The sequence below is a fragment of the Pseudophryne corroboree genome, chromosome 5 (assembly GCF_028390025.1).
Source record: "Pseudophryne corroboree isolate aPseCor3 chromosome 5, aPseCor3.hap2, whole genome shotgun sequence".
NCBI lineage: Eukaryota > Metazoa > Chordata > Amphibia > Anura > Myobatrachidae > Pseudophryne > Pseudophryne corroboree.
In genome coordinates, this window is record NC_086448.1 from 168,928,311 (window position 1) to 168,950,624 (window position 22,314).

At 43.3% G+C, this 22,314-nt stretch overlaps 1 protein-coding gene across 2 annotated transcripts in view; it reads left to right on the forward strand.

Annotated features, from left to right (window-relative positions):
- The window catches only part of DPP6 (dipeptidyl peptidase like 6), a 1,916,598-nt gene that overhangs the window by 581,539 nt on the left and 1,312,745 nt on the right, over window positions 1-22,314 (forward strand). The gene's annotated exons all lie outside the window — the stretch shown is intronic.

A 22,314-nucleotide genomic window follows, 5' to 3' on the forward strand; every position in this document is an offset into this window, starting at 1 on the left:
TCACTCTGCTACAGGGATCTCTCCCTTCCTTTGTGTGTATGGGCATCATCCTAAGGCCAATTCTTTTGACCCCGTGGACTCCACGCCTGGTGGTTCCTCTGTGGTTTCGGTCCTTAGAGGTATTTGGCGGAAAGTGAAGAAAGCCCTTGTGTCTGTGTCATTAGTGACCAAAAGGGTTTTTGATAAGCGGAAAAGACCCTGCAGCTTCAAATTAGGAGACTTCGTCTGGTTGTCTACCAAGAATTTGAAGTTGAGACAGCCATCTCATAAGTTAGGGCCCCGGTTCATCGGCCCTTATAAGATCACCAGGGTTATCAATCCGGTGGCATTTCAGTTAGATCTGCCCCGTTCTTTGGGTATCAATAAAACATTTCATTGTTCCCTTTTAAAACGGGCGATTAGTAATCCTTCTACCAGTGGAAGACCTTCCCCTCTTCTGATACGTGGCCAGAGGGAGTTTGTTGTTGAAAGGATTCTTGACTCCAAGGTGGTTCGGGGTCGGCTGTCATTTTTGGTGCACTGGAAGGGGTATGGCCCGGAGGAGCGGTCGTGGGTGCGCAGTTGTGATCTTCATGCCCCCAGACTGATACGCTCTTTCTTCTCGCAGTTCCCCGATAAACCCGGTGGTAGGGGTTCTTTGACCCCTCGTCAGAGGGGGGGTACTGTTAGGGTCTCCTGCCCTGTGCTGCCACGTCGTCATGGCAACCGGGAGACAAGTGCTAGTGGTGTAACCTGAGCGCAGCTGATACTCCGGTTCGGGTCTTTTGCTGTGCAGTGGTTATAGGCTCTGTGCACGGCAGGGGATCCGGTGCTGGTTTTTGTGCTCACAGTCTGTGAGGTCTGAGTGGGGCGTGGACAGCACCTGCTTTATAAGGCCTCTTTTCAGGGTAAGCAGATGCTGCTGAATCTTTGTTGGTTAGTCAGTTCATGAACGTTAGCCAGTACTGTGTAGCTTTGTATTTGTTTGTTGCTTACTGCAAATAGGCCTGGGAATTTGGTATTACACTCTGCCAATCCAGACCTAGCAGTAAGACTGGAGTCAGTCGTTTAGCTTGCTGGGGTTCTGTTACTACCCTGTGAACTTAGCAAGTTTGCGGCTGTATTCTAAGACTTGCCTGTCTAATCCTGTCTCACTGTGCTAGGTGTCAGGGGTCAGTTTAGTGGCAGTAAGCTAAAACCTGTGCACTGCAAGTGAGAATTTGGATTGTGGAGATTCTCCTTGTGTCTATCATTCCATCTCTGACCAAGGAGTTTACTGCCACACCCGTTGGTAACCCTTTAGGGTTTTGCTGTTGCCCTTAGCAACAGCATTTCGGGTACTCTACGTATTAAAACACAACATCTTGCTTTTTCCATCTTAGCAGTTCTAATACAAGGGAGATACCCAGTTCCTTAGCCTCTGGGCTTCTCTGTTCACTTTGTGTGTATTTTGTTACCCTATCACCTTCTGTGTACGTTATGTCATATCCCCCAGTTTGTCTGTGAGTCCATCTGTTTTGCATAACAGTTCAAACACCAGTACATTCCTGCAGACACTGGAGTGCATAACAGTTCTGACACCAGTACTTTCCTGCTGGCACTGGTGTGCATAACACTAAGATGTATATATGTGTATATATATATATATATATATATATATATATATATAAACCTGCTAACACTATTCAAAAAATGACTGCATCATTGACAAAAGCCAATACACTTTGTGATTATTATCCCAATCTGCCTATAATCTGCGGATCGGACTGATAATTGTGTAATGTACAGGATGTCCGGTTTTAGTAGGAATGTTTAAACTTGCAGAGACTTAACGTGGAAGTGAAGTGGAGCAAGGACTCCACATGTTTTAGAACCAGCCCTGTTTACCAGTTGCTTGTATCACAGTCAGATAGATGGAATATAACTTTCTCAGGTGACCATGTTTCATATCTATAATAAGACATTTTTCTGAGATAAATCTTTGTTATGAACAGTTTTAATTACATAGTAAAATTAGAAATACAGGTAATGCCAAATGAGCAATTTTTATTTTAATATAAAATAGGACGAACTGGAAACAACCCTGGTACGTTACTCTGCGTGCGCTTGACAAGGGGGCGCTGTCACATCTCATGGGGGCATGATCACAGCTCAAGGGACGTGGTCACTGCTCACAGGGGTCTGGCCTCGAGGCACGCCTCCATCTCTCTGTATGTCCGGCGTCCAAACATAGACTTTACTGCTCATTCAGACCCTGGGTCAGGTGTTTTAAGCCTGGAGAAGTGATAAGGCAGTGATAAGTGCAAGGTGATAATGCACCAGCCAATCAGCTCCTAAGTGTCATTTTTCAAATCCGTAATGATTGGCTGGTGCGTTATCACCCTGCACTTATCACTGCTTTATCACTTATTTATCCCTTCTCCAGGCTTAATACATCTGCCCCAATGTCTCTCTGTGCCAGGCAGCCAAGCAAAGCACCGAGAGGCTGCGCTGCTCCACCAGCACAAGTCTCTCTGTGTGGCCGAACCAGTCCTTCAGTCCATCAGCCCTTCTGGCATTTGCCAGAAGTGCCACATGGGCTGTCAGGCCCTAGTGATTCATCATTTAAATAGATTGCTGTAATCAATACAGCAACTCCCAGTTAGAAATATTCCTTACATAGTCCATAACAATGTCCATATGTTTCACTGAGCCAATGTATATAGGATCAAATCTTTTTGATTGGGGAACAGTTCAAGACTTTAAATAGGCTACAGAAAGAGTAAGGGGTGTTGATTTTAAACTATTACAGATCAAAAGTAGGGTTTAATTGGCACTTCACACTCTTTTTATCAAATGCATACTGTGCACAGAGACATAACTAGACATTTTGGTGCCCTGGGCCAGAAAATCATTGGCGCCCTGTGAAAGCACTTGCTCTGATGCCCCTTCCCACATGACTCCCCACATGAGATGGACAATAATCCTCTGATTTATATCATCATGTATGCACTTAATTTGAGAGCTCTTTGTCATTTAGTTACATAGGGGCAGATGTATAAATCAGGAGAAGGCATAAGGAAGTGATAAACCAGTGATAAGCGCAAGGTGATAAACGCACCAGCCAATCAGCTCCAATATGCAAATTGACAGTTAGGAGCTGATTGGCAGGTGTGTTTATCACCTTGTGCTTATCACTGGTTTATCACTTCCTTATGCCTTCTCTACGTTAATACATCTGCCCCATTATCCTTTAAATCACACATTTATTGCCAGTCATAGCCAGGACCTTCAGTCACATCCACCTTTATTTAAAGCACACATTTCAAAATACTGTCATACCCAGGATTCATACTCATGACCTTCCATTTTGCAATCAGACACCTTACTCATGGAGCTATTTGCTCCTGTATGGGAAGTACAGTATGTGAGTATTTTGAAATTGATGCCTTAAATAAAGGAGTGTGTGACTGAATGTGCTTATAGCAGTGGTTCTCAAGCTGTGTGCCTAGGCACCCTGGTGTCCCTCAGTGTACTTGCAGGGGTGCCCTGGGTTGGTGGTCCAGGACCAATTCAAATTATTTACTGTCACTGTAATAGACAAAACCAGTGTTTGTGGCTTCCAATTATATAAATATGTGGACAAACAAAAGTGAGTCTTGTCCCTCACCACATAACTGAACCTAAGGATGACATAAAAACACAATTTACTTAATTTAATATTTTTTTTTTCTGAGTTTCCCAATAAGAAACTTTTAGTTTAGGGGTACCGTGAAAACGATTCTGGTACTCTAGGGTGCCGTGACTCAAAATAGTTTGTGAACCGCTTGTTTAGGCACAAGAGATGATGGGGGTGGCCAGGTAATCCCAGGGATTAAAGGGGCAGAAATTGCAAGTGAGATTGAGTAAAACAGAAAAGTGACAGGTGCTGCAGAACAGTACCCCCTACCTTGCAGTGCCTCTGTGGTGGCACATGTCATACTACCCTACTGACAGGTGCTGCAGAACAGTACCCCCTACCTTGCAGTGCCTCTGTGGTGGCACATGTCATACTACCCTACTGACAGGTGCTGCAGAACAGTACCCCCTACCTTGCAGTGCCTCTGTGGTGGCACATGTCATACTACCCTACTGACAGGTGCTGCAGAACAGTACCTCCTACCTTGCAGTGCCTCTGTGGTGGCACATGTCATACTACCCTACTGACAGGTGCTGCAGAACAGTACCCCATACCTTGCAGTGCCTCTGTGGTGGCACATGTCATACTACCCTACTGACAGGTGCTGCAGAACAGTACCTCCTACCTTGCAGTGCCTCTGTGGTGGCACATGTCATACTACCCTACTGACAGGTGCTGCAGAACAGTACCCCCTACCTTGCAGTGCCTCTGTGGTGGCACATGTCATACTACCCTACTGACAGGTGCTGCAGAACAGTACCCCCTACATTGCAGTGCCTCTGTGGTGGCACATGTCATACTACCCTACTGACAGGTGCTGCAGAACAGTACCCCCTACCTTGCAGTGCCTCTGTGGTGGCACATGTCATACTACCCTACTGACAGGTGCTGCAGAACAGTACCCCCTACCTTGCAGTGCCTCTGTGGTGGCACATGTCATACTACCCTACTGACAGGTGCTGCAGAACAGTACCCCCTACCTTGCAGTGCCTCTGTGGTGGCACATGTCATACTACCCTACTGACAGGTGCTGCAGAACAGTACCCCCTACCTTGCAGTGCCTCTGTGGTGGCACATGTCATACTACCCTACTGACAGGTGCTGCAGAACAGTACCCCTACCTTGCAGTGCCTCTGTGGTGGCACATGTCATACTACCCTACTGACAGGTGCTGCAGAACAGTACCCCCTACCTTGCAGTGCCTCTGTGGTGGCACATGTCATACTACCCTACTGACAGGTGCTGCAGAACAGTACCCCCTACCTTGCAGTGCCTCTGTGGTGGCACATGTCATACTACCCTACTGACAGGTGCTGCAGAACAGTACCCCTACCTTGCAGTGCCTCTGTGGTGGCACATGTCATACTACCCTACTGACAGGTGCTGCAGAACAGTACCTCCTACCTTGCAGTGCCTCTGTGGTGGCACATTTCATACTACCCTACTGACAGGTGCTGCAGAACAGTACCCCCTACCTTGCAGTGCCTCTGTGGTGGCACATGTCATACTACCCTACTTATGGCCCTGATGGTGCATGGTATAATATACAGACAAATATAATGTACATATATTCAGTACTGTACTTCATTATACAAACTATAACGGTTTCAACAAAAAGGTGTATTATATATTGAGGGGAGGAGCTTAATGATTTTGTTTCGGGACTTCCACGAACCTGTACTCCACTCCTTAGCATCCCAGTGCTGATTTGGCATTTACATTTTTAATGAAAGAGCCATGTGTTTCATTCAGGATGCGATCACATGAGCGCCCTGCTCGGGGTCCTGGCGCTCACCATGCTGACGCCTGGATCCCGAGCAATCAAAATGCAGGCACACAGAATGCCGACCCACAGAGACTATTCCCACTCGTGGGTGTCCATGATACACAAAGAGTGGGAATAGAACCCGTGGTGAGTGCTCCCCCCCCCCGCGCATTCTGCTGACGGGATCCCAGGGTCGGTATGCTGACCGCCAGGATCCCGAGCATCGGTCTCCCAGCCCCAGCCCTTTCATTCACTAAATGTTCTGCACTTTGAACTAAATCTGCCGGGTAAATGATGACACAAATAGATATACACAATCTAGGTGTATAGAAAGAACTTTGTGGGCACCATAGCAACATGAAAGGGCCTCTGTCCCAATACTTCCATAGAGACACCTCTCTGTAGCAGTTGTTAACTGTATGCCCCATAATAGTGCCCTAGTTGATTTTCTGAACATTTGTAGTCAGGGGCTGGCTGGCAACTTCCAGCCTAGGAAGCAAATGCAACTAAGTAGCCTTGATGCACGCAAAGGAAAAATGTGTGTGACAAAAACATGTGGGAGTGGTTTGTCTACAATGGGTGTGGTTTAAAATTGTTATGTCAAATACAACACATAGTGTACCAGCTCATTCTGACAAAGCAGAGACTATCCTAATGACTTCTATACAATACATGGGATATTCTAGTGACCTATATTTAGACAACACAGGGACCACTCTAGTGACCAATATTTAATACATGTACCAAACTAATGATCTCTATACAATAAAAGCATTAAATTGACAATATACAGTACAGGAAAGGAAACGCACTCGAGTAACCAACATCAAGAGGCAAACTAGTGACAGATATACAATACAGGGACGATTCTAGTGACCAGTATACAATATAGGAAGCAATACACAGACGCTAAGGGGTAAATTTACTAAGATGGGAGTTCTATTTAAGATGGGATATTGCCCATAGCAACCAATCAGATTCTACTTCTCATTTATCTAGCACACTCTAGAAGATAATACCTGGAATCTGATTGGTTTGGCAACATCCCATCTTAAATAGAACTCCCATCTTAGTAAATGTATCCCTTAAAGCCTTAAAGTAAGAGTGTAGAAGGTAAAACCAGTGCGTGTTACCATCTGATACACCTGTGTCATTGCTCATAATGTACCTGTTGCTGAGGCAAATGTTTGTCAGTTGGTGGAGCGTACAGTGTCTTGCAGGTTTTTGCACTGCTCATACTCTGGAACCAAGCGTACAGAAGTGCCAGTGATACATATGCGTTTCACCTGAGCATCACACTGTCCCTCTTTTACTAACAAAACTGTCTGAAATCAACATAGATCAGTGAGTGCTGGTACTGGTCACAAACCAAGGCAAATCACAAATAGTATGATTAATACATATAGGGCCCGATTTAGAGACGGACACAGTATACGCAGCTGCTATGTGTAAATATACAAAGGCTGTAGGAGGTGTCTTATGTAAATAGATGCACACACACGGCTTCTGTGATCCGCTGCTGCATTAGAGGGTGCAGCATTGGATCATCTGAGAAAACATTGACGATCAGAGTAACCCTCAGGTTATTCAGGATGGCCGGTGCTTTCACTTTGCCTGGGCCAGGAAATCTGTGTCGGAAGATACAGACCCTGGCCAAGAGAACAGGGATGATACTGGTTTGCATACTACTCTGAATCAGGCCCATAGTTAGTACAGTCACACTTTATGTAATAAGAAATAAGAATATTACTGACTTGACGTAAAGACATAAGTTATTTAAATATACCTTAAAAACAAACTACTACTACTACTACTACTACTACTACTACTACTACTACTAATATAAAAATAATAATAATAATAATTATTATTAATAATAATTTTATTTATATAGCGCTTTTTCTCCAATAGGACTGAAGATTCATAGCATAATATAGTACAGAAAATAATGAAGTACAGAACAGCTTTTCATAAAATACAGAAGCATGAAGATACTAAAGGGACACTATGGAAATGTTTGAGTAAACAGAAAAGTCTTGAGTCTACTTTTGAAGGATTCTATAGTTGGGGCCTCTCGCACTGTGCGGGGAAGTGAGTTCCACAGAGTCGGAGCCGCATGACTAAAAGCTCAACCCCCAGATGAATCATGGGAGATTCTAGGTACTGCTAAAAGTCCTTCATCTACAGATTGCAGTAATCGAGTGGGGCAGTATGGGGTCAGAAGCTGTTTCAGGTACCTTGGGCCCTGGTCATGTAATGCTTTGAAACTCAGTAAGCCAATCTTGAAGATGATTCGCCATCTTACAGGCAGCCAGTGAAGGGAGTAGTGGATGGGTGTTATGTGGATAGAACGGGGCTGGTTGGTTAACATATACACCTCCCACTGAAAATGCAATGCCACCCCTTTCAGGCTGGACAATGGGTCAGACCCAATTGCTTTACAGACAAATCTGGGAAATTTGTATGCAGCTACAGTATATAACTTGGGTCCAGAGCCTCTTAGCATCTGGTCCCTATAGTAGTGGCACCCACTATAGCTACGCCCATGGCGCAATAAATTATGGAAAATTAGAATCTAGAATCTAGAAAGCTAGATTGTAATGTGTAAAGCAGGAGTTCTGAACCTGCACGTTGCAACTGAAAATACACGTAGCTGTACTGCTGAGAATACTGTATTTTGTTCACTGCCAAAAATGGAATTGTACTATTGTCTGTGGTTTACAGTATATGGTGCCACCAAGTGTCCGTACACTATACAGGGAAAATTACAATAATACACAAATAATTCAATATAAAAAGGTTCAAAAAGATAGTACAGGTGGAAATACCAAACAGTGAGATAATTATACAGCTAAGGGCCTGATTCAGACACGGACGCAGCAGCAATGCTCAAATGTTCTAATGCAACAAGAGGCATCTGTAGGACAATGATGCTTCCGGAATGCAGCGCAGATCCGAGTGTTGCGTCAGAAGATACAGCATCGTATCACCGATGGTTGCAGCCCTCAGCTCGTAAGAACTTACAGGCAACTCTAATATTCTATTTAGGTTTTTTTGTTACTCTATGCAAATAAATTTCCTGTGATATAAACTTACAGCTATTAAAAATATAATGAAAAGAGAATGCATTATTAATTATAAAATGTGCCAGAGATCACAGTGCTGATTGACTCTTAATCTGGGCCCTAGTTGAGAAAGGTTATGGATCCTTGGTGACTTATAGAAAAACAGATTTGTTAATGTTGCTATCATTATTGTTGGACTTTGATTAATGAATCTATAAGACACACATTTCATAAGGAAACTGGCCAAAGTCTGATTAATTAAGTTTAATAGACATAAGTGTTTGCAGTAATTATACATTCTGTACATGCAGGCACAAGATTGGTTTTGTATTAGTATGCTGTGCTAATAATAACTAATATTTGTTGTTGATTTTTAAAGCCTATATGAAAGTAGTTATTGCATTTAATGAGTCCTGCGTTTTCTTGGATCATGATATCATGCATTGTGTCATTACTGATGTGAAGGATACTGTACTTGCTCCTGATAGGAAAGTGCTGTCCACGGTACTGTAGGCAAGTATTCTACATCAGTGCATAGTAATAGAGCCACAAAATAGGACTGATTCTTGATGTCACTCATGACAAATTGGCTAAAAGCTGCTCTTTGTGATTCGTGACCTTGCCTGGTGACAGTACTATAAATGGGTTTCTCTGCATGCAGACTCATTTTCCAAAACATCTTAGTGGTAGCAGATGGAAAGATTATTTTATCAGTGAAGGTGAATGCATTACAGGCACATAATATGGAAACATTGTACAGATGTCTTTGTACATTATACAGCCGATGCAGTTGGCTCTTGATCCCTCTTGTATACATTTCAGTGTTTTATACAAATGAATTGCTTTGCTAATGAACTTGCCTTCGTTCCAATCTGACCAGTCTTTTTTATTTCTGAAACAATGAAAACAAGAGCTGAATGCTAAACAGCTGGGTAGATCTGTAACAGACCTTACATACCACCACACATTCTAAATGAGACACCTGAGGTTCACAAAACGCTATTTTGGTGCGTCCGGCTGATTTTGTTTATGTATACTGTTCTTGTAATGTACAGGTACATGCTTAATGTAAGCATTATGGGGTGATTATTTCCACATGTACTTTATAATGGAAATCAGTGTTTAGTGGCAGATAAAGTGTTCTTGATTGTTATTATCTGATGAGGTAATTATCATGTGCCTACACTGTTGTCTGGAAGATAACAAGTGAAACTAACATCTGTTAATATGGCATGTACTTCAACATAATTTGTCATTTCCCAGAAAACGTGCCTTAGTTTCATGAAAGCTTGTAAAATATTGTTCAGTTTACTATTAAAGTTTTTAACTTCAAAACGCTGTTGTTAGCTGTCACTCGTTTATTTTAATACTTACATGGTTTTGTTTTTTACTGCTGAACCGAAGACTAGTGTTTGTTTGTACAGATACCATTAACCACTCAACTGACAATCTTTTTCCTCAAAAACCGCTCAGAAGTTGTTGGTTTTTTTTATGAGTGAATTAGGTGAAGTGCATGAGTTTAACCCTATTCAAAATGATTTTAGTTAAAAAAAAGTAAAAATCCCCCCCCCCAACATTGGAACATCGATCGGGAACATAGTGTCCATCGGAACATCGGAAACGTTGCGGCTTTCATTTTGAAAGCCGGGACAGCCTCCAGGTACACAGGGGGGCCTTGGGGGGGTTAATTTACACTTCCCCAGCAGTTGCTATTGTCTGTAGCCGCTGGAGGAGGGGGGTCCTGCCGTGCTGACCGATCGGCAGTGATCGGTAGCACGGCAATCAGTAGGGGAGAGTGCAGGGAGGCAGAGGGGCCTTCCGGTCCCTCTCACAGCAGCAGCGGAGGGAAGTTTCTCTTCCCTGCCGCTGCTATCACTGTTTATCTGACTGGTCGCATCCTGTGCGACCAGGTCAGATAAAGCACTTGCAGGCATGGTCGCATCTGATGCGACCATGCCAGGCAAGTGGTTAATGGTCCCTAATGTGTACAAAAAAATGGTACTCGTCATATAAGCATAGGAGTTAGAGGCAGGCTCATACTGTTATTTGTGTGATTATAGGAGTATTATCCCTAAACATAACATTGTCCCAATAACCCCAACTAGTAGAACCCATTATAAGGGTCCCTGCAGTTAGGAGAATATGCCCCCTGCCAGCAGCCCTACACTGAACATCTCTGCCAGGCTGACAACTGAGACAAGTTTGCAGTTGAGCTATGTACACTGAAGACTTGTCAGTGCAGCAATCAGGATGAAAGCTGTGGATATGGCAGTGTTTATTGGGAAAACTTGTTCCCCTTTCCTTAAAGCTGCATCACAATAATGAATAAAACTGACTCTCTAAACTTTCCTTGGTGCTAAGAAAAGTTTCCCTATTTTATTAGCACTGGTTTTTGTACCTATACAGGTTGAATATCCCATGTCCAAATATTCCGAAATACGGAATATTCCGAAATACAGTTTTTTTGAGTGAGACTGAGATAGCGAAACCTTTGTTTTCTGATGGCTCAGTGTACACAGACTTTGTTTAATATGCAAAGTTATTAAAATATTGGCTAAAATTACCTTCAGGCTGTGTGTATAAGGTGTATATGAAACAAATACATTCTGTGCTTAGACTTGGGTCCCATCGCCATGGTATCTCATTATGGTATGCAGTTATTCCAAACTACGAAAAAATCAGATATCCTTCTGATCCAAATACACTTCTGGTCCCAAGTATTTTAGATATGGGATACTCAATCTGTAACAGGATGATCTAGGAAACAGAGAAAAGAATATGGATACATGTACAGTAAGAGCATTCATTTGTTATTGTGGCAGTGTTGTCTGCACCATAATGGGTAAGTATGACACATTGGCTTACCATGTGGCTGACAGAATTTCCTGCTGCCCACTGTACAATTATCAGCCCATCTTATATAGCTTTTCATTTTTTTCCAATTTCTTTGGTGTGTCATTGTGATTAATAGGCTCAATATTTTCTGGCAACTGCCAGGGTACGCTGAGTAAGATGTGCTTTCTGATTGTCTGCTACCTGTTCTTTGAAGATTAAAATTATTAATTGTAGGCCATAGAGATACTTGATAGAAACATGAATATTGATGTTCTTTTACGACATGTTTGTTATAAACTATACTATAATTAGGATGTTACAGACGTATTTCTTGAAATATGCAGTTTGTCTAAATGCAAATAACTCTTTATGCATTACAAATTGTTACATCGCAGTTTCACTGTTAAATTAATTAACATTTTGTCGACCATTCAGACAAAATTAATGATTACAATAGTTATAGAAGAAAGACTATGGGGCCTAGTAATGGCTACTAATATAATACCTACACATTACACAGTAGTCAGACTGAAGAGCTACAATTTTTTATCCATATCACACAGTCACTAAGGTTACAGTCCTTTATCCCTATCAAACAGTCACTAAGGTTACAGCCCTTTGTCCCTATCACACAGCCACTGGGGTTACAGTCCTTTATCCATATCACATAGACACTAAAGTTACAGTCCTTTGTCCCTATCACACAGCCACTAGGGTTACAGTCCTTAGTCCATATCACATAGACACTAAGGTTACAGTCCTTTATCCCTACCACACAGGCACTGGGGTTTAAGTTCTTTATCCCTATCACACAGGCACTGGGGTTTAAGTTCTTTATCCCTATCACACAGGCACTGGGGTTTAAGTTCTTTATCCCTATCACACAGGCACTGGGGTTACAGTCCGTTATCCATATCACATAGACACTAAGGATACAGTTCTTTATCCCTATCACACATGCACTAGGGTTACAGTCCTTTATCCCTATCACACAGTCACTGGGGTTACAGTCCTTTATCCCTATTACACAGACACCAAGGTTACAGTCCATTATCCCTATCACACAGACACTAATGTTACAGTCCTTTATCCCTATCACACATACACTAAGTTTACCGTCCTTTATCCCTATCACACAGACACTAAGGTTACAGTCCATTATCCCTATCACACAGACACTAATGTTACAGTCCTTTATCCCTATCACACATACACTAAGTTTACCGTCCTTTATCCCTATCACACAGACACTAAGGTTACAGTCCATTATCCCTATCACACAGACACTAATGTTACAGTCCTTTATCCCTATCACACATACACTAAGTTTACCGTCCTTTATCCCTATCACACAGACACTAAGGTTACAGTTCTTGATTCTTATTACACAGGCACTGGGGTTACAGTCCTTTATCCTTACAAAGACACTAAGGTTACAGTTCTTTATTCTTATTACACAGGCACTGGGAATACACCCCTTTATCCCTATTACACAGACACTAAGGTTACAGTCCTATATCCCTATCACATATCCACTAAGTTTACCGTCCTATATCCCTATCACACATCCACTAAGGTTACAGTCCTTTATCTCTATTACACAGACACTAAGGTTACAGTTCTTTATTCTTATTACACAGGCACTGTTGTTACAGTCCTTTATCCCTATCACACAGACACTAAGGTTACAGCTTGTTATTCTTATCACACAGGCACTGGGGTTACAGTCGTTTATCCCTATCAAGCAGACTCTGTGGAACAGATGTGTCCCCTTGCATCTTGGCTGCTTTCTGCCGCTTACCATGACGCTGCACAGCATGATGCCCGCATTTCATTAGACATCGGGCTTGCGCATTAGCACACGCCTGCTGTCTCCGATGGCTCCAGCAGTGTTATCTCCGGGTAGCAGCAGCACAGCCTCCCGCTACCCACATTAATACATAGCTGCTGCTTCCCCCGTCTAATTACGTATAGATACAGTATGCTGTTTCGCGTCTTATAGTCCACCATGCGTTCGTGCAAGGGGACACATCTGTATTAGTCCTTTATTCCTATCACACTGAAACTGGGTTTACAGTCCTTTATCACTATTACACAGACACTAGGGTTACAAACCTTTATCCCTCTCACACAGACACCGGGGTTATTTTTTTCAATCCTACATAGATAAGGACCTTGTTCGAATCAAACATACGACCCCAGTGCTGTGAGGTCCATATTCTAACCATTGTGCCTGGCAAACGCAGGATTTGCATGGGGGGGTTTCCAGAACTGGGCGGAGCCAATCACGGGGGTGGGGACTGAGGTGACCCAGTATATGCTGGGTCCGTAAAACTAGTGTGTCTGTATATATATATATATATATATACATATATCAACACACATATATATATGTGAAGGCAGGGGAGAAGAACAAGCGCCATATGGTGTAGTATTTTAAATAAATGGGAGTGATGGATACGTATATAAGATATAAGTACCGGATAAATTCTTGAAATTAGGCCAGTCTGTCTCACTGAATTCCTTGTGGCTGTTCCCCACCTTGGAGACAAAGATCATCGCCATATGGTGTAGTACCCTTAGATATGTCTTGGAGTACCCTCCCCTATATTTCATGCGTACCAGAAGAGAGATTCAATATAGCATGTAGGATATACTTATATCCAGGTAGATAAAGTCGGTCCAATACGGTGTAACGGCTGGATCAATTGACTGCTACTGCCTTATATAGTAATATCAATAAAGTATTTAATTCACAAAAAGTAATAATATACAAATTCAAATAAAAATAAAAATAAAACCAAATGAAATAATCTTAGCTGATTAGTATAGGCAGTAGTCTGGTCAGTCCCAACGCGTTTCGCCTCCAGGGCTTATCTAAGGGTACTACACCATATGGCGATGATCTTTGTCTCCTAGGTGGGGAACAGCCACAAGGAATTCAGTGAGACAGACTGGCCTAATTTCAAGAATTTATCCGGTACTTATATCTTATATACGTATCCATCACTCCCATTTATTTAAAATACTACACCATATGGCGCTTGTTCTTCTCCCCTGCCTTCACAGAATTGTATGACTGAACATACCCAAGTCATCTTCTGAAGAACTGAGCAGCCACCAAAGAAGTTTGGGAGGTGACTACTGACGGAGCATCTACGACTGACTAAATCTGAATAGCAGGACTTCTAGTCTACGCCTTGTTTTAAAAGGAACATTTGGACGTGAGACTAAGCGCACTGACCTTAAAACTCTCTCGACACATATATATATATATATATATATATATACATACACACATACATATACACATATACATAGCATATTAAACATGCATACATATATATATATATATATATATATATGTACACACACATACAGTACACATATATATATATACACATGTATATATATATCATGTGTGTGTGTGTGTGTGTGTGTGTGTGTATATGTATGTATGTATATACATGTGTATATATGTATGCACATGGATATATATGTACTATAATTAAAATAAAGTAAACTTTTATTGCACTTACAAGTGCCACCAGGAAGACAGAGGACTCTAGACAGCCATTAATAATACTTAGTGGAGGGGGGGTTTCTGGGTGCTTGGAAACCCCCCCTGGGTGCGCCACTGTGCCACAATGGGGTTTATTTTCAAAAATGTCAAAAAGCAGCAGAGCACATTTTATCTTCTGTTTCAGTTTTTCCATATGGCTCGTACATTGGAGATAATGCCCCCATTCTGTTATTTAATATTCATCAGCACAGACAAAATCCGAGTTTGTTTAATAAGAGCTATGGAAAAGATACAGTAACTGCACACATGTTCATCTTTTGACTTTGCAGCTGGCACGATACAGTAAGAACAGATTTAGATGCTATACTGTAGATGCCTAAATACACACTGGTAATTAGGGTGTACTTTTAAATCATCTATATTCGTTGCACACATTTGCTAGCATTTTAGAGATGATTATTTGCTTCTGAATCCATTGAAATGCAACATAATAATAGAAATCTTACAAGTAGTGTTCAAATAATCCACCAAAATACAATACATGTAAACAATGTAAATGCATAAGATATCATTTGAAACAATGATTAGTGTCACATATGTATTTTACATGTGTTTAAATGTATATAAATGCGTGATGCAAACATTAGTGGATTTGTACCCTGAGCTTGCTGAATATGATATAAACTTATTGAGGAGCGTCACTAGCTTTGGTAACACCCGGTGCGGCCTGAAGACTTCATGCAAGTTTGCCCCTAAAAGGGGGTGTGGCTTTGTGGGAAGGGATGTGACTTCACAGGAAGGGCGTGGCTTCATGGTCTGACCCTGTTTTCCTCACTCCAGGGGTCCCGGAGATGCTGGGCAGCCCCCGGAGACTGTCTGCAGTGCCGGCTCTTCTACTGTGACAAGAGCCAGGTGCTTCATGTGCAGCACCTGGCTCCTGTCACTGAAGAGGAGCTGGCGTTTTGGCGTCACCCCTCAGCGGGTGACACCCAGGAGTGGCCCGCATCTCTCTTACACCTGTAGTGATGCCACAAGAGCTGATTCTGAGTTGGGCACAAAGAATAAAGAACATGTAACTGTCACCTTGGCAAACCACGTTGCACTGCAGTGTGCAGAGAGAGTTAGATTTGGGAGGGGCATTTGTTGGCTACATGCAAAAGCAGCCAGTAACTGTATTTGTACCCCTTACATTACAATACGGTTTTTTCCAGATACAAAGCTACTTTTTTGCTTTGCTCCCATCTCAGAGTCAGCCACAATATATACTTTAGCTTGGTGTTTTAACTACAGTATGATGTTTTTTTCTTGTGTTGAGCAGATTGGCCATAATGTCAGTCACATTGCTATTTGCAACATTTCTGAAACTTTTGCAGAAAATGATAGTTAGCATTGTTCACTTCCTTCTACACAGATTGCATGGAGGCCATTTTCAGACAGAGAAAAGGACCGATAATTTGCTGGAACAAGTTGCCTGGGTTGAAATTTCTCGGAGTTTGACCCCAATTGTGACCAGGGTTGAAGTTTCTAGTAGTTTTAGCCCAGGTGGACCTTTATACACAGAAAAAAAATCAGGGTTAAATTGCTTGCCCAGGCAAATCACTGAGTCCGAATGCTTGCCCCTCCATTTTCACCTCCTGTGTGAAAGGGCTACTGAGCTGGGACTAGGATCCAACCTGTGTTCCAAAAGCCGGGAAAAAACAGGGTCCAAGCCCTGGCTTCTGACGGAAAGTGGTATTAATTTCCCTATTTCAATGGTATTTTGCATTTGTCTAAATCTGTGATAGAATTGAGTATGTCTGCAATATCCCTATGTAGTCACATTTGGACCACTTCATTAATTAAAATTGGCTATTCTGCAATAATACCACATTCTGCCCATTACTGCGGCAATACCACATTCTCTGCATTACTGCGGGAATACCACATTCTGCCCATTACTGCGGCAATACCACATTCTCTGCATTACTGCGGCAATACCACATTCTGCCCATTACTGCGGCAATACCACATTCTCTACATTACTGCAGCAATACCACATTCTCTGCATTACTGCGGCAATACCACATTCTGCCTATTACTGCGGCAATACCACATTCTCTGCATTACTGCGGGAATACCACATTCTGCCCATTACTGCGGCAATACCACATTCTCTGCATTACTGCGGCAATACCACATTCTGCCCATTACTGCGGCAATACCACATTCTCTGCATTACTGTGGGAATACCACATTCTGCCCATTACTGCGGCAATACCACATTCTCTGCATTACTGCGGCAATACCACATTCTCTGCATTACTGCGGCAATACCACATTCTGCCCATTACTGCGGCAATACCACATTCTCTGCATTACTGCGGCAATACCACATTCTCTGCATTACTGCGGCAATACCACATTCTCTGCATTACTGCGGCAATACCACATTCTCTACATTACTGCGGCAATACCACATTCTCTGCATTACTGCGGCAATACCACATTCTGCCCATTACTGCGGCAATACCACATTCTGCCCATTACTGCGGCAATACCACATTCTCTGCATTACTGTGGGAATACCACATTCTGCCCATTACTGCGGCAATACCACATTCTCTGCATTACTGCGGCAATACCACATTCTGCCCATTACTGCTGCAATACCACATTCTCTGCATTACTGCGGCAATACCACATTCTGCCCATTACTGCGGCAATACCACATTCTCTACATTACTGCGGCAATACCACATTCTCTGCATTACTGCGGCAATACCACATTCTGCCCATTACTGCGGCAATACCACATTCTCTACATTACTGCAGCAATACCACATTCTGCCCATTACTGCGGAAATACCACATTCTGCCCATTACTGCGGCAATACCACATTCTGCCCATTACTGCGGGAATACCACATTCTGCCCATTACTGCGGCAATACCACATTCTCTGCATTACTGCGGCAATACCACATTCTGCCCATTACTGCGGCAATACCACATTCTGTGCATTATTGCGGCAATACCACATTCTGCCCATTACTGCGGAAATACCACATTCTCTGCATTACTGCGGCAATACCACATTCTCTGCATTACTGCGGCAATACCACATTCTGCCCATTACTGCGGCAATACCACATTCTCTGCATTACTGCGGCAATACCACATTCTGCCCATTACTGCAGCAATACCACATTCTGCCCATTACTGCGACAATACCACATTCTGCCCATTACTGCGGCATTACCACATTCTGCCCATTACTGCGGCAATACCACATTCTCTGCATTACTGCGGCAATACCACATTCTGCCCATTACTGCGGCAATACCACATTCTCTACATTACTGCAGCAATACCACATTCTGCCCATTACTGCAGCAATACCACATTCTGCCCATTACTGCGGAAATACCACATTCTGTGCATTATTGCGGCAATACCACATTCTGCCCATTACTGCGGAAATACCACATTCTCTGCATTACTGCGGCAATACCACATTCTCTACATTACTGCGGCAATACCACATTCTGCCCATTACTGCAGCAATACCACATTCTCTGCATTACTGCAGCAATACCACATTCTGCCCATTACTGCGGCAATACCACATTCTGCCCATTACTGCGGAAATACCACATTCTGCCCATTACTGCGGAAATACCACATTCTGTGCATTATTGCGGCAATACCACATTCTCTGCATTACTGCGGAAATACCACATTCTGCCCATTACTGCGGCAATACCACATTCTCTGCATTACTGCGGCAATACCACATTCTGCCCATTACTGCAGCAATACCACATTCTGCCCATTACTGCGACAATACCACATTCTGCCCATTACTGCGGCATTACCACATTCTGCCCATTACTGCGGCAATACCACATTCTCTGCATTACTGCGGCAATACCACATTCTGCCCATTACTGCGGCAATACCACATTCTCTACATTACTGCAGCAATACCACATTCTGCCCATTACTGCGGCAATACCACATTCTGCCCATTACTGCGGAAATACCACATTCTGTGCATTATTGCGGCAATACCACATTCTGCCCATTACTGCGGAAATACCACATTCTCTGCATTACTGCGGCAATACCACATTCTCTACATTACTGCGGCAATACCACATTCTGCCCATTACTGCAGCAATACCACATTCTCTGCATTACTGCAGCAATACCACATTCTGCCCATTACTGCGGCAATACCACATTCTGCCCATTACTGCGGAAATACCACATTCTGCCCATTACTGCGGAAATACCACATTCTGTGCATTATTGCGGCAATACCACATTCTCTGCATTACTGCGGAAATACCACATTCTGCCCATTACTGCGGCAATACCACATTCTGCCCATTACTGCGGAAATACCACATTCTGTGCATTATTGCGGCAATACCACATTCTCTACATTACTGCGGCAATAGCACATTCTCTACATTACTGCGGCAATACCACATTCTCTACATTACTGCGGAAATACCACCTTCTGTGCATTATTGTGGCAATACCACATTCTGCCCATTACTGCGGCAATACCACATTCTGCCCATTACTGCGGAAATACCACATTCTGTGCATTATTGCGGCAATACCACATTCTGCCCATTACTGCGGAAATACCACATTCTGCCCATTACTGCGGCAATACCACATTCTCTGCATTACTGCGGCAATACCACATTCTGCCCATTACTGTGGCAATACCATATTCTCTGCATTACTGCGTCAATACCACATTCTGCCCATTACTGCGGCAATACCACATTCTCGGCATTACTGCGGCAATACCACATTCTGCCCATTACTGCGGCAATACCACATTCTCGGCATTACTGCGGCAATACCACATTCTCTACATTACTGCGGCAATACCACATTCTCTGCATTACTGCGGCAATACCACATTCTCTGCATTACTGTGGCAATACCATATTCTGCCCATCACTGCGGCAATACCACATTCTCTACATTACTGCGGCAATACCACATTCTCTGCATTACTGCGGCAATACCACATTCTCTGCATTACTGTGGCAATACCACATTCTGCCCATTACTGCGGCAATACCACATTCTCTACATTACTGCGGCATTACCACATTCTGCCCATTACTGCGGCAATACCACATTCTCTACATTACTGCGGCAATACCACATTCTCTGCATTACTGCGGCAATACCACATTCTCTGCATTACTGCGGCAATACCACATTCTGCCCATTACTGCGGCAATACCACATTCTGCCCATTACTGCGGCAATACCACATTCTGCCCATTACTGCGGCAATACCACATTCTCTACATTACTGCGGCAATACCACATTCTCTGCATTACTGCGGCAATACCACATTCTCTGCATTACTGCGGCAATACCACATTCTGCCCACTACTGCGGCAATACCACATTCTGCCCATTACTGCGGAAATACCACCTTCTGTGCATTATTGTGGCAATACCATATTCTCTGCATTACTGCGGCAATACCACATTCTGCCCATTACTGCGGCAATACCACATTCTGCCCATTACTGCGGAAATACCACATTCTGTGCATTATTGCGGCAATACCACATTCTGCCCATTACTGCGGGAATACCACATTCTGCCCATTACTGCGGCAATACCACATTCTCTGCATTACTGCGGCAATACCACATTCTGCCCATTACTGCAGCAATACCACATTCTGCCCATTACTGCGACAATACCACATTCTGCCCATTACTGCGGCATTACCACATTCTGCCCATTACTGCGGCAATACCACATTCTCTGCATTACTGCGGCAATACCACATTCTGCCCATTACTGCGGCAATACCACATTCTCTACATTACTGCAGCAATACCACATTCTGCCCATTACTGCGGCAATACCACATTCTGCCCATTACTGCGGAAATACCACATTCTGTGCATTATTGCGGCAATACCACATTCTGCCCATTACTGCGGAAATACCACATTCTCTGCATTACTGCGGCAATACCACATTCTCTACATTACTGCGGCAATACCACATTCTGCCCATTACTGCAGCAATACCACATTCTCTGCATTACTGCAGCAATACCACATTCTGCCCATTACTGCGGCAATACCACATTCTGCCCATTACTGCGGAAATACCACATTCTGTGCATTATTGCGGCAATACCACATTCTCTGCATTACTGCGGAAATACCACATTCTGCCCATTACTGCGGCAATACCACATTCTGCCCATTACTGCGGAAATACCACATTCTGTGCATTATTGCGGCAATACCACCTTCTGTGCATTATTGCGGCAATACCACATTCTCTACATTACTGCGGCAATAGCACATTCTCTACATTACTGCGGCAATAGCACATTCTCTACATTACTGCGGAAATACCACCTTCTGTGCATTATTGTGGCAATACCACATTCTGCCCATTACTGCGGCAATACCACATTCTGCCCATTACTGCGGAAATACCACATTCTGTGCATTATTGCGGCAATACCACATTCTGCCCATTACTGCGGAAATACCACATTCTGCCCATTACTGCGGCAATACCACATTCTCTGCATTACTGCGGCAATACCACATTCTGCCCATTACTGCGGAAATACCACATTCTGTGCATTATTGCGGCAATACCACATTCTGCCCATTACTGTGGCAATACCATATTCTCTGCATTACTGCGTCAATACCACATTCTGCCCATTACTGCGGCAATACCACATTCTCGGCATTACTGCGGCAATACCACATTCTGCCCATTACTGCGGCAATACCACATTCTCGGCATTACTGCGGCAATACCACATTCTCTACATTACTGCGGCAATACCACATTCTCTGCATTACTGCGGCAATACCACATTCTCTGCATTACTGTGGCAATACCATATTCTGCCCATCACTGCGGCAATACCACATTCTGCCTATCACTGCAGCAATACCACATTCTCTACATTACTGCGGCATTACCACATTCTGCCCATTACTGCGGCAATACCACATTCTCTACATTACTGCGGCAATACCACATTCTCTGCATTACTGCGGCAATACCACATTCTCTGCATTACTGCGGCAATACCACATTCTGCCCATTACTGCGGCAATACCACATTCTGCCCATTACTGCGGCAATACCACATTCTGCCCATTACTGCGGCAATACCACATTCTGCCCATTACTGCGGCAATACCACATTCTCTACATTACTGCGGCAATACCACATTCTCTGCATTACTGCGGCAATACCACATTCTCTGCATTACTGCGGCAATACCACATTCTGCCCACTACTGCGGCAATACCACATTCTGCCCATTACTGCGGAAATACCACCTTCTGTGCATTATTGTGGCAATACCATATTCTCTGCATTACTGCGGCAATACCACATTCTGCCCATTACTGCGGCAATACCACATTCTGCCCATTACTGCGGAAATACCACATTCTGTGCATTATTGCGGCA